The sequence below is a fragment of the Eleutherodactylus coqui genome, chromosome 3 (genome assembly GCF_035609145.1).
Source record: "Eleutherodactylus coqui strain aEleCoq1 chromosome 3, aEleCoq1.hap1, whole genome shotgun sequence".
Classification (NCBI taxonomy): Eukaryota; Metazoa; Chordata; class Amphibia; order Anura; family Eleutherodactylidae; genus Eleutherodactylus; species Eleutherodactylus coqui.
In genome coordinates, this window is record NC_089839.1 from 54,546,002 (window position 1) to 54,559,500 (window position 13,499).

General features: G+C 41.2%; 8 non-coding genes across 8 annotated transcripts; all 8 read left to right on the forward strand.

Annotated features, from left to right (window-relative positions):
* The first annotated feature begins 692 nt into the window (after positions 1-692).
* On the forward strand, positions 693-765 carry TRNAF-GAA (transfer RNA phenylalanine (anticodon GAA)). Its single transcript has one exon. It is a non-coding gene; the product is annotated as a tRNA-Phe (tRNA).
* A 2,191-nt stretch (positions 766-2,956) lies between these two features.
* Positions 2,957-3,029, forward strand: TRNAF-GAA (transfer RNA phenylalanine (anticodon GAA)). Its single transcript has one exon. It is a non-coding gene; the product is annotated as a tRNA-Phe (tRNA).
* A 309-nt stretch (positions 3,030-3,338) lies between these two features.
* On the forward strand, positions 3,339-3,411 carry TRNAF-GAA (transfer RNA phenylalanine (anticodon GAA)). Its single transcript has one exon. It is a non-coding gene; the product is annotated as a tRNA-Phe (tRNA).
* A 2,908-nt stretch (positions 3,412-6,319) lies between these two features.
* TRNAF-GAA (transfer RNA phenylalanine (anticodon GAA)) lies at positions 6,320-6,392 on the forward strand. The gene has a single exon. It is a non-coding gene; the product is annotated as a tRNA-Phe (tRNA).
* Positions 6,393-7,415: 1,023 nt separating this feature from the next.
* TRNAF-GAA (transfer RNA phenylalanine (anticodon GAA)) lies at positions 7,416-7,488 on the forward strand. The gene has a single exon. It is a non-coding gene; the product is annotated as a tRNA-Phe (tRNA).
* A 1,048-nt stretch (positions 7,489-8,536) lies between these two features.
* On the forward strand, positions 8,537-8,609 carry TRNAF-GAA (transfer RNA phenylalanine (anticodon GAA)). The gene has a single exon. It is a non-coding gene; the product is annotated as a tRNA-Phe (tRNA).
* A 2,933-nt stretch (positions 8,610-11,542) lies between these two features.
* On the forward strand, positions 11,543-11,615 carry TRNAF-GAA (transfer RNA phenylalanine (anticodon GAA)). The gene has a single exon. It is a non-coding gene; the product is annotated as a tRNA-Phe (tRNA).
* Positions 11,616-12,638: 1,023 nt separating this feature from the next.
* Positions 12,639-12,711, forward strand: TRNAF-GAA (transfer RNA phenylalanine (anticodon GAA)). Its single transcript has one exon. It is a non-coding gene; the product is annotated as a tRNA-Phe (tRNA).
* Positions 12,712-13,499: the final 788 nt, after the last annotated feature.

Consider the following 13,499-nt stretch of genomic DNA (forward strand, 5'->3'; position numbering starts at 1 on the left):
AGCGTTAGACTGAAGATCTAAAGGTCCCTGGTTCGATCCCAGGTTTCGGCATGTTGCTATGAGCGTACTTGGTTCTCGTTTCTCTCTTCGTGTGTTGTAGTTTTGGCACCCATGAAAGTGCGAAATCAGCAGCAAGTCTGGCAGTTTGGGAAAATTCTAAAAATAAAGCAAGACAAAGCAGGTCCGTGAGAAGTGTGTTAAAATGACAGTCCCAGACACATTCTTGGTTTTCTGCAACCTATTTTGAATATGATTTTGATTTCTCTTTTCCTTTGTCGATGTCAAAACACCACAAATTTGACGGTCTTAGAATATCGTAAAAAGTTGTGCTTGCAGCCGAAATAGCTCAGTTGGGAGAGCGTTAGATTGAAGATCTAAAGGTCCCTGGTTCGATCCCGGGTTTCAGCATGTTGCTATGAGCGTACTTGGTACTCGTTTCTCTCTTCGTGTGTTGTAGTTTTGGCACCCATGAAAGTGCGAAATCAGCAGCAGGTCTGGCAGTTTGGGAAAATTCTAAAAATAAAGCAAGACAAAGCAGGTCCGTGAGAAGTGTGTTAAAATGACAGTCCCAGACACATTCTTGGTTTTCTGCAACCTATTTTGAATATGATTTTGATTTCTCTTTTCCTTTGTCGATGTCAAAACACCACAAATTTGACGGTCTTAGAATATCGTAAAAAGTTGTGCTTGCAGCCGAAATAGCTCAGTTGGGAGAGCGTTAGACTGAAGATCTAAAGGTCCCTGGTTCGATCCCGGGTTTCGGCATGTTGCTATGAGCGTACTTGGTTCTCGTTTCTCTCTTCGTGTGTTGTAGTTTTGGCACCCATGAAAGTGCGAAATCAGCAGAAAGTCTGGCAGTTTGGGAAAATTCTAAAAATAAAGCAAGACAAAGCAGGTCCGTGAGAAGTGTGTTAAAATGACAGTCCCAGACACAATCTTGGTTTTCTGCAACCTATGTTGAATATGATTTTGATTTCTCTTTTCCTTTGTCGATGTTTGGAGTTTTCACCGTGGAAAAGATCAAAACACCACAAATTTGACGGTCTTAGAATATCGTAAAAAGTTGTGCTTGCAGCCGAAATAGCTCAGTTGGGAGAGCGTTAGACTGAAGATCTAAAGGTCCATGGTTCGATCCCAGGTTTCGGCATGTTGCTATGAGCGTAGTTGGTTCTCGTTTCTCTCTTCGTGTGTTGTAGTTTTGGCACCCATGAAAGTGCGAAATCAGCAGCAAGTCTGGCAGTTTGGGAAAATTCTAAAAATAAAGCAAGACAAAGCAGGTCCGTGAGAAGTGTGTTAAAATGACAGTCCCAGACACATTCTTGGTTTTCTGCAACCTATTTTGAATATGATTTTGATTTCTCTTTTCCTTTGTCGATGTTTGGAGTTTTCACCGTGGAAAAGATCAAAACACCACAAATTTGACGGTCTTAGAATATCGTAAAAAGTTGTGCTTGCAGCCGAAATAGCTCAGTTGGGAGAGCGTTAGACAGATCTAAAGGTCCCTGGTTCGATCCCGGGTTTCGGCATGTTGCTATGAGCGTACTTGGTTCTCGTTTCTCTCTTCGTGTGTTGTAGTTTTGGCACCCATGAAAGTGCGAAATCAGCAGCAAGTCTGGCAGTTTGGGAAAATTCTAAAAATAAAGCAAGAAAAAGCAGGTCCGTGAGAAGTGTGTTAAAATGACAGTCCCAGACACATTCTTGGTTTTCTGCAACCTATTTTGAATATGATTTTGATTTCTCTTTTCCTTTGTCGATGTTTGGAGTTTTCACCGTGGAAAAGATCAAAACACCACAAATTTGACGGTCTTAGAATATCGTAAAAAGTTGTGCTTGCAGCTGAAATAGCTCAGTTGGGAGAGCATTAGACTGAAGATCTAAAGGTCCCTGGTTCAATCCCGGGTTTCGGCATGTTGCTATGAGTGTACTTGGTACTTGTTTCTCTCTTCGTGTGTTGTAGTTTTGGCACCCATGAAAGTGCGAAATCAGCAGAAAGTCTGGCAGTTTGGGAAAATTCTAAAAATATAGCAAGACAAAGCAGGTCCGTGAGAAGTGTGTTAAAATGACAGTCCCAGACACATTCTTGGTTTTCTGCAACCTATTTTGAATATGATTTTGATATCTCTTTTCCTTTGTCGATGTTTGGAGTTTTCACCGTGGAAAAGATCAAAACACCACAAATTTGACGGTCTTAGAATATCGTAAAAAGTTGTGCTTGCAGCCGAAATAGCTAAGCTGGGAGAGCGTTAGACTGAAGATCTAAAGGTCCCTGGTTCGATCCCGGGTTTCGGCATGTTGTTATGAGTGTACTTGGTACTCGTTTCTCTCTTCGTGTGTTGTAGTTTTGGCACCCATGAAAGTGCGAAATCAGCAGCAAGTCTGGCAGTTTGGGAAAATTCTAAAAATAAAGCAAGACAAAGCAGGTCCGTGAGAAGTGTGTTAAAATGACAGTCCCAGACACATTCTTGGTTTTCTGCAACCTATTTTGAATATGATTTTGATTTCTCTTTTCCTTTGTCGATGTCAAAACACCACAAATTTGACGGTCTTAGAATATCGTAAAAAGTTGTGCTTGCAGCCGAAATAGCTCAGTTGAGAGAGCGTTAGACTGAAGATCTAAAGGTCCCTGGTTCGATCCCGGGTTTCGGCATGTTGCTATGAGCGTACTTGGTTCTCGTTTCTCTCTTCGTGTGTTGTAGTTTTGGCACCCATGAAAGTGCGAAATCAGCAGAAAGTCTGGCAGTTTGGGAAAATTCTAAAAATAAAGCAAGACAAAGCAGGTCCGTGAGAAGTGTGTTAAAATGACAGTCCCAGACACAATCTTGGTTTTCTGCAACCTATGTTGAATATGATTTTGATTTCTCTTTTCCTTTGTCGATGTTTGGAGTTTTCACCGTGGAAAAGATCAAAACACCACAAATTTGGCGGTCTTAGAATATCGTAAAAAGTTGTGCTTGCAGCCGAAATAGCTCAGTTGGGAGAGCGTTAGACTGAAGATCTAAAGGTCCCTGGTTCGATCCCGGGTTTCGGCATGTTGCTATGAGCGTAGTTGGTTCTCGTTTCTCTCTTCGTGTGTTGTAGTTTTGGCACCCATGAAAGTGCGAAATCAGCAGCAAGTCTGGCAGTTTGGGAAAATTCTAAAAATAAAGCAAGACAAAGCAGGTCCGTGAGAAGTGTGTTAAAATGACAGTCCCAGACACATTCTTGGTTTTCTGCAACCTATTTTGAATATGATTTTGATTTCTCTTTTCCTTTGTCGATGTTTGGAGTTTTCACCGTGGAAAAGATCAAAACACCACAAATTTAACGGTCTTAGAATATCGTAAAAAGTTGTGCTTGCAGCCGAAATAGCTCAGTTGGGAGAGCGTTAGACTGAAGATCTAAAGGTCCCTGGTTCGATCCCGGGTTTCGGCATGTTGCTATGAGTGTACTTGGTACTTGTTTCTCTCTTCGTGTGTTGTAGTTTTGGCACCCATGAAAGTGCGAAATCAGCAGAAAGTCTGGCAGTTTGGGAAAATTCTAAAAATATAGCAAGACAAAGCAGGTCCGTGAGAAGTGTGTTAAAATGACAGTCCCAGACACATTCTTGGTTTTATGCAACCTATTTTGAATATGATTTTGATATCTCTTTTCCTTTGTCGATGTTTGGAGTTTTCACCGTGGAAAAGATCAAAACACCACAAATTTGACGGTCTTAGAATATCGTAAAAAGTTGTGCTTGCAGCCGAAATAGCTCAGTTGGGAGAGCGTTAGACTGAAGATCTAAAAGTCCCTGGTTCGATCCCGGGTTTCGGCATGTTGCTATGAGTGTACTTGGTACTCGTTTCTCTCTTCGTGTGTTGTAGTTTTGGCACCCATGAAAGTGCGAAATCAGCAGCAAGTCTGGCAGTTTGGGAAAATTCTAAAAATATAGCAAGACAAAGCAGGTCCGTGAGAAGTGTGTTAAAATGACAGTCCCAGACACATTCTTGGTTTTCTGCAACTTATTTTGAATATGATTTTGATATCTCTTTTCCTTTGTCGATGTTTGGAGTTTTCACCGTGGAAAAGATCAAAACACCACAAATTTGACAGTCTTAGAATATCGTAAAAAGTTGTGCTTGCAGCCGAAATAGCTCAGTTGGGAGAGCGTTAGACTGAAGATCTAAAGGTCCCTGGTTCGATCCCGGGTTTCAGCATGTTGCTATGAGCGTACTTGGTTCTCGTTTCTCTCTTCGTGTGTTGTAGTTTTGGCACCCATGAAAGTGCGAAATCAGCAGCAAGTCTGGCAGTTTGGGAAAATTCTAAAAATAAAGCAAGACAAAGCAGGTCCGTGAGAAGTGTGTTAAAATGACAGTCCCAGACACATTCTTGGTTTTCTGCAACCTATTTTGAATATGATTTTGATTTCTCTTTTCCTTTGTCGATGTCAAAACACCACAAATTTTACGGTCTTAGAATATCGTAAAAAGTTGCGCTTGCAGCCGAAATAGCTCAGTTGGGAGAGCGTTAGATTGAAGATCTAAAGGTCCCTTGTTCGATCCCGGGTTTCAGCATGTTGCTATGAGTGTACTTGGTACTCGTTTCTCTCTTCGTGTGTTGTAGTTTTGGCACCCATGAAAGTGCGAAATCAGCAGCAAGTCTGGCAGTTTGGGAAAATTCTAAAAATAAAGCAAGACAAAGCAGGTCCGTGAGAAGTGTGTTAAAATGACAGTCCCAGACACATTCTTGGTTTTCTGCAACCTATTTTGAATATGATTTTGATTTCTCTTTTCCTTTGTCGATGTTTGGAGTTTTCACCGTGGAAAAGATCAAAACACCACAAATTTGACGGTCTTAGAATATCGTAAAAAGTTGTGCTTGCAGCCGAAATTGCTCAGTTGGGAGAGCGTTAGACTGAAGATCTAAAGGTCCCTGGTTCGATCCCGGGTTTCGGCATGTTGCTATGAGTGTACTTGGTACTTGTTTCTCTCTTCGTGTGTTGTAGTTTTGGCACCCATGAAAGTGCGAAATCAGCAGAAAGTCTGGCAGTTTGGGAAAATTCTAAAAATATAGCAAGACAAAGCAGGTCCGTGAGAAGTGTGTTAAAATGACAGTCCCAGACACATTCTTGGTTTTCTGCAACCTATTTTGAATATGATTTTGATTTCTCTTTTCCTTTGTCGATGTTTAGAGTTTTCACCGTGGAAAAGATCAAAACACCAAAAATTTGACGGTCTTAGAATATCGTAAAAAGTTGTGCTTGCAGCCAAAATAGCTCAGTTGGGAGAGCGTTAGACTGAAGATCTAAAGGTCCCTGGTTCGATCCCAGGTTTCGGCATGTTGCTATGAGCGTACTTGGTTCTCGTTTCTCTCTTCGTGTGTTGTAGTTTTGGCACCCATGAAAGTGCGAAATCAGCAGCAAGTCTGGCAGTTTGGGAAAATTCTAAAAATAAAGCAAGACAAAGCAGGTCCGTGAGAAGTGTGTTAAAATGACAGTCCCAGACACATTCTTGGTTTTCTGCAACCTATTTTGAATATGATTTTGATTTCTCTTTTCCTTTGTCGATGTCAAAACACCACAAATTTTACGGTCTTAGAATATCGTAAAAAGTTGCGCTTGCAGCCGAAATAGCTCAGTTGGGAGAGCGTTAGATTGAAGATCTAAAGGTCCCTGGTTCGATCCCGGGTTTCAGCATGTTGCTATGAGCGTACTTGGTACTCGTTTCTCTCTTCGTGTGTTGTAGTTTTGGCACCCATGAAAGTGCGAAATCAGCAGCAAGTCTGGCAGTTTGGGAAAATTCTAAAAATAAAGCAAGACAAAGCAGGTCCGTGAGAAGTGTGTTAAAATGACAGTCCCAGACACATTCTTGGTTTTCTGCAACCTATTTTGAATATGATTTTGATTTCTCTTTTCCTTTGTCGATGTCAAAACACCACAAATTTTACGGTCTTAGAATATCGTAAAAAGTTGCGCTTGCAGCCGAAATAGCTCAGTTGGGAGAGCGTTAGATTGAAGATCTAAAGGTCCCTTGTTCGATCCCGGGTTTCAGCATGTTGCTATGAGTGTACTTGGTACTCGTTTCTCTCTTCGTGTGTTGTAGTTTTGGCACCCATGAAAGTGCGAAATCAGCAGCAAGTCTGGCAGTTTGGGAAAATTCTAAAAATAAAGCAAGACAAAGCAGGTCCGTGAGAAGTGTGTTAAAATGACAGTCCCAGACACATTCTTGGTTTTCTGCAACCTATTTTGAATATGATTTTGATTTCTCTTTTCCTTTGTCGATGTTTGGAGTTTTCACCGTGGAAAAGATCAAAACACCACAAATTTGACGGTCTTAGAATATCGTAAAAAGTTGTGCTTGCAGCCGAAATAGCTCAGTTGGGAGAGCGTTAGACTGAAGATCTAAAGGTCCCTGGTTCAATCCCGGGTTTCGGCATGTTGCTATGAGTGTACTTGGTACTTGTTTCTCTCTTCGTGTGTTGTAGTTTTGGCACCCATGAAAGTGCGAAATCAGCAGAAAGTCTGGCAGTTTGGGAAAATTCTAAAAATATAGCAAGACAAAGCAGGTCCGTGAGAAGTGTGTTAAAATGACAGTCCCAGACACATTCTTGGTTTTCTGCAACCTATTTTGAATATGATTTTGATTTCTCTTTTCCTTTGTCGATGTCAAAACACCACAAATTTTACGGTCTTAGAATATCGTAAAAAGTTGCGCTTGCAGCCGAAATAGCTCAGTTGGGAGAGCGTTAGATTGAAGATCTAAAGGTCCCTGGTTCGATCCCGGGTTTCAGCATGTTGCTATGAGCGTACTTGGTACTCGTTTCTCTCTTCGTGTGTTGTAGTTTTGGCACCCATGAAAGTGCGAAATCAGCAGCAAGTCTGGCAGTTTGGGAAAATTCTAAAAATAAAGCAAGACAAAGCAGGTCCGTGAGAAGTGTGTTAAAATGACAGTCCCAGACACATTCTTGGTTTTCTGCAACCTATTTTGAATATGATTTTGATTTCTCTTTTCCTTTGTCGATGTCAAAACACCACAAATTTTACGGTCTTAGAATATCGTAAAAAGTTGCGCTTGCAGCCGAAATAGCTCAGTTGGGAGAGCGTTAGATTGAAGATCTAAAGGTCCCTTGTTCGATCCCGGGTTTCAGCATGTTGCTATGAGTGTACTTGGTACTCGTTTCTCTCTTCGTGTGTTGTAGTTTTGGCACCCATGAAAGTGCGAAATCAGCAGCAAGTCTGGCAGTTTGGGAAAATTCTAAAAATAAAGCAAGACAAAGCAGGTCCGTGAGAAGTGTGTTAAAATGACAGTCCCAGACACATTCTTGGTTTTCTGCAACCTATTTTGAATATGATTTTGATTTCTCTTTTCCTTTGTCGATGTTTGGAGTTTTCACCGTGGAAAAGATCAAAACACCACAAATTTGACGGTCTTAGAATATCGTAAAAAGTTGTGCTTGCAGCCGAAATAGCTCAGTTGGGAGAGCGTTAGACTGAAGATCTAAAGGTCCCTGGTTCAATCCCGGGTTTCGGCATGTTGCTATGAGTGTACTTGGTACTTGTTTCTCTCTTCGTGTGTTGTAGTTTTGGCACCCATGAAAGTGCGAAATCAGCAGAAAGTCTGGCAGTTTGGGAAAATTCTAAAAATATAGCAAGACAAAGCAGGTCCGTGAGAAGTGTGTTAAAATGACAGTCCCAGACACATTCTTGGTTTTCTGCAACCTATTTTGAATATGATTTTGATTTCTCTTTTCCTTTGTCGATGTTTAGAGTTTTCACCGTGGAAAAGATCAAAACACCAAAAATTTGACGGTCTTAGAATATCGTAAAAAGTTGTGCTTGCAGCCAAAATAGCTCAGTTGGGAGAGCGTTAGACTGAAGATCTAAAGGTCCCTGGTTCGATCCCAGGTTTCGGCATGTTGCTATGAGCGTACTTGGTTCTCGTTTCTCTCTTCGTGTGTTGTAGTTTTGGCACCCATGAAAGTGCGAAATCAGCAGCAAGTCTGGCAGTTTGGGAAAATTCTAAAAATAAAGCAAGACAAAGCAGGTCCGTGAGAAGTGTGTTAAAATGACAGTCCCAGACACATTCTTGGTTTTCTGCAACCTATTTTGAATATGATTTTGATTTCTCTTTTCCTTTGTCGATGTCAAAACACCACAAATTTGACGGTCTTAGAATATCGTAAAAAGTTGTGCTTGCAGCCGAAATAGCTCAGTTGGGAGAGCGTTAGATTGAAGATCTAAAGGTCCCTGGTTCGATCCCGGGTTTCAGCATGTTGCTATGAGCGTACTTGGTACTCGTTTCTCTCTTCGTGTGTTGTAGTTTTGGCACCCATGAAAGTGCGAAATCAGCAGCAAGTCTGGCAGTTTGGGAAAATTCTAAAAATAAAGCAAGACAAAGCAGGTCCGTGAGAAGTGTGTTAAAATGACAGTCCCAGACACATTCTTGGTTTTCTGCAACCTATTTTGAATATGATTTTGATTTCTCTTTTCCTTTGTCGATGTTTGGAGTTTTCACCGTGGAAAAGATCAAAACACCACAAATTTAACGGTCTTAGAATATCGTAAAAAGTTGTGCTTGCAGCCGAAATAGCTCAGTTGGGAGAGCGTTAGACTGAAGATCTAAAGGTCCCTGGTTCGATCCCGGGTTTCGGCATGTTGCTATGAGTGTACTTGGTACTTGTTTCTCTCTTCGTGTGTTGTAGTTTTGGCACCCATGAAAGTGCGAAATCAGCAGAAAGTCTGGCAGTTTGGGAAAATTCTAAAAATATAGCAAGACAAAGCAGGTCCGTGAGAAGTGTGTTAAAATGACAGTCCCAGACACATTCTTGGTTTTCTGCAACCTATTTTGAATATGATTTTGATTTCTCTTTTCCTTTGTCGATGTTTGGAGTTTTCACCGTGGAAAAGATCAAAACACCACAAATTTAACGGTCTTAGAATATCGTAAAAAGTTGTGCTTGCAGCCGAAACAGCTCAGTTGGGAGAGCGTTAGACTGAAGATCTAAAGGTCCCTGGTTCGATCCCGGGTTTCGGCATGTTGCTATGAGTGTACTTGGTACTTGTTTCTCTCTTCGTGTGTTGTAGTTTTGGCACCCATGAAAGTGCGAAATCAGCAGAAAGTCTGGCAGTTTGGGAAAATTCTAAAAATATAGCAAGACAAAGCAGGTCCGTGAGAAGTGTGTTAAAATGACAGTCCCAGACACATTCTTGGTTTTCTGCAACCTATTTTGAATATGATTTTGATATCTCTTTTCCTTTGTCGATGTTTGGAGTTTTCACCGTGGAAAAGATCAAAACACCACAAATTTGACGGTCTTAGAATATCGTAAAAAGTTGTGCTTGCAGCCGAAATAGCTCAGTTGGGAGAGCGTTAGACAGAAGATCTAAAGGTCCCTGGTTCGATCCCGGGTTTTGGCATGTTGCTATGAGCGTACTTGGTTCTCGTTTCTCTCTTCGTGTGTTGTAGTTTTGGCACCCATGAAAGTGCGAAATCAGCAGCAAGTCTGGCAGTTTGGGAAAATTCTAAAAATAAAGCAAGAAAAAGCAGGTCCGTGAGAAGTGTGTTAAAATGACAGTCCCAGACACATTCTTGGTTTTCTGCAACCTATTTTGAATATGATTTTGATTTCTCTTTTCCTTTGTCGATGTTTGGAGTTTTCACCGTGGAAAAGATCAAAACACCACAAATTTGACGGTCTTAGAATATCGTAAAAAGTTGTGCTTGCAGCTGAAATAGCTCAGTTGGGAGAGCGTTAGACTGAAGATCTAAAGGTCCCTGGTTCAATCCCGGGTTTCGGCATGTTGCTATGAGTGTACTTGGTACTCGTTTCTCTCTTCGTGTGTTGTAGTTTTGGCACCCATGAAAGTGCGAAATCAGCAGAAAGTCTGGCAGTTTGGGAAAATTCTAAAAATATAGCAAGACAAAGCAGGTCCGTGAGAAGTGTGTTAAAATGACAGTCCCAGACACATTCTTGGTTTTCTGCAACCTATTTTGAATATGATTTTGATATCTCTTTTCCTTTGTCGATGTTTGGAGTTTTCACCGTGGAAAAGATCAAAACACCACAAATTTGACGGTCTTAGAATATCGTAAAAAGTTGTGCTTGCAGCCGAAATAGCTCAGTTGGGAGAGCGTTAGACGGAAGATCTAAAGGTCCCTGGTTCGATCCCGGGTTTCGGCATGTTGTTATGAGTGTACTTGGTACTCGTTTCTCTCTTCGTGTATTGTAGTTTTGGCACCCATGAAAGTGCGAAATCAGCAGAAAGTCTGGCAGTTTGGGAAAATTCTAAAAATAAAGCAAGACAAAGCAGGTCCGTGAGAAGTGTGTTAAAATGACAGTCCCAGACACATTCTTGGTTTTCTGCAACCTATTTTGAATATGATTTTGATTTCTCTTTTCCTTTGTCGATGTCAAAACACCACAAATTTGACGGTCTTAGAATATCGTAAAAAGATGTGCTTGCAGCCGAAATAGCTCAGTTGGGAGAGCGTTAGACTGAAGATCTAAAAGTCCCTGGTTTGATCCCGGGTTTCGGCATGTTGCTATGAGTGTACTTGGTACTCGTTTCTCTCTTCGTGTGTTGTAGTTTTGGCACCCATGAAAGTGCGAAATCAGCAGCAAGTCTGGCAGTTTGGGAAAATTCTAAAAATATAGCAAGACAAAGCAGGTCCGTGAGAAGTGTGTTAAAATGACAGTCCCAGACACATTCTTGGTTTTCTGCAACCTATTTTGAATATGATTTTGATATCTCTTTTCCTTTGTCGATGTTTGGAGTTTTCACCGTGGAAAAGATCAAAACACCACAAATTTGACAGTCTTAGAATATCGTAAAAAGTTGTGCTTGCAGCCGAAATAGCTCAGTTGGGAGAGCGTTAGACTGAAGATCTAAAGGTCCCTGGTTCGATCCCGGGTTTCAGCATGTTGCTATGAGCGTACTTGGTTCTCGTTTCTCTCTTCGTGTGTTGTAGTTTTGGCACCCATGAAAGTGCGAAATCAGCAGCAAGTCTGGCAGTTTGGGAAAATTCTAAAAATAAAGCAAGACAAAGCAGGTCCGTGAGAAGTGTGTTAAAATGACAGTCCCAGACACATTCTTGGTTTTCTGCAACCTATTTTGAATATGATTTTGATTTCTCTTTTCCTTTGTCGATGTCAAAACACCACAAATTTTACGGTCTTAGAATATCGTAAAAAGTTGCGCTTGCAGCTGAAATAGCTCAGTTGGGAGAGCGTTAGATTGAAGATCTAAAGGTCCCTGGTTCGATCCCGGGTTTCAGCATGTTGCTATGAGTGTACTTGGTACTCGTTTCTCTCTTCGTGTGTTGTAGTTTTGGCACCCATGAAAGTGCGAAATCAGCAGCAAGTCTGGCAGTTTGGGAAAATTCTAAAAATAAAGCAAGACAAAGCAGGTCCGTGAGAAGTGTGTTAAAATGACAGTCCCAGACACATTCTTGGTTTTCTGCAACCTATTTTGAATATGATTTTGATTTCTCTTTTCCTTTGTCGATGTTTGGAGTTTTCACCGTGGAAAAGATCAAAACACCACAAATTTGACGGTCTTAGAATATCGTAAAAAGTTGTGCTTGCAGCCGAAATAGCTCAGTTGGGAGAGCGTTAGACTGAAGATCTAAAGGTCCCTGGTTCAATCCCGGGTTTCGGCATGTTGCTATGAGTGTACTTGGTACTTGTTTCTCTCTTCGTGTGTTGTAGTTTTGGCACCCATGAAAGTGCGAAATCAGCAGAAAGTCTGGCAGTTTGGGAAAATTCTAAAAATATAGCAAGACAAAGCAGGTCCGTGAGAAGTGTGTTAAAATGACAGTCCCAGACACATTCTTGGTTTTCTGCAACCTATTTTGAATATGATTTTGATTTCTCTTTTCCTTTGTCGATGTTTAGAGTTTTCACCGTGGAAAAGATCAAAACACCAAAAATTTGACGGTCTTAGAATATCGTAAAAAGTTGTGCTTGCAGCCAAAATAGCTCAGTTGGGAGAGCGTTAGACTGAAGATCTAAAGGTCCCTGGTTCGATCCCAGGTTTCGGCATGTTGCTATGAGCGTACTTGGTTCTCGTTTCTCTCTTCGTGTGTTGTAGTTTTGGCACCCATGAAAGTGCGAAATCAGCAGCAAGTCTGGCAGTTTGGGAAAATTCTAAAAATAAAGCAAGACAAAGCAGGTCCGTGAGAAGTGTGTTAAAATGACAGTCCCAGACACATTCTTGGTTTTCTGCAACCTATTTTGAATATGATTTTGATTTCTCTTTTCCTTTGTCGATGTCAAAACACCACAAATTTTACGGTCTTAGAATATCGTAAAAAGTTGCGCTTGCAGCCGAAATAGCTCAGTTGGGAGAGCGTTAGATTGAAGATTTAAAGGTCCCTGGTTCGATCCCGGGTTTCAGCATGTTGCTATGAGTGTACTTGGTACTCGTTTCTCTCTTCGTGTGTTGTAGTTTTGGCACCCATGAAAGTGCGAAATCAGCAGCAAGTCTGGCAGTTTGGGAAAATTCTAAAAATAAAGCAAGACAAAGCAGGTCCGTGAGAAGTGTGTTAAAATGACAGTCCCAGACACATTCTTGGTTTTCTGCAACCTATTTTGAATATGATTTTGAGTTCTCTTTTCCTTTGTCGATGTCAAAACACCACAAATTTTACGGTCTTAGAATATCGTAAAAAGTTGCACTTGCAGCCGAAATAGCTCAGTTGGGAGAGCGTTAGACTGAAGATCTAAAGGTCCCTGGTTCGATCCCGGGTTTCGGCATGTTGCTATGAGCGTACTTGGTACTCGTTTCTCTCTTCGTGTGTTGTAGTTTTGGCACCCATGAAAGTGCGAAATCAGCAGAAAGTCTGGCAGTTTGGGAAAATTCTAAAAATAAAGCAAGACAAAGCAGGTCCGTGAGAAGTGTGTTAAAATGACAGTCCCAGACACATTCTTGGTTTTCTGCAACCTATTTTGAATATGATTTTGATTTCTCTTTTCCTTTGTCGATGTTTAGAGTTTTCACCGTGGAAAAGATCAAAACACCACAAATTTGACGGTCTTAGAATATCGTAAAAAGTTGCACTTGCAGCCGAAATAGCTCAGTTGGGAGAGCATTAGATTGAAGATCTAAAGGTCCCTGGTTCGATCCCGGGTTTCAGCATGTTGCTATGAGTGTATTTGGTACTCGTTTCTCTCTTTGTGTTTTGTAGTTTTGGCACCCATGAAAGTGCGAAATCAGCAGCAAGTCTGGCAGTTTGGGAAAATTCTAAAAATAAAGCAAGACAAAGCAGGTCCGTGAGAAGTGTGTTAAAATGACAGTCCCAGACACATTCTTGGTTTTCTGCAACCTATTTTGAATATGATTTTGATTTCTCTTTTCCTTTGTCGATGTCAAAACACCACAAATTTTACGGTCTTAGAATATCGTAAAAAGTTGCGCTTGCAGCCGAAATAGCGCAGTTGGGAGAGCGTTAGACTGAAGATCTAAAGGTCCCTGGTTCGATCCCGGGTTTCAGCATGTTGCTATGAGCGTACTTGGTTCTCGTTTCTCTCTTCGTGTGTTGTAG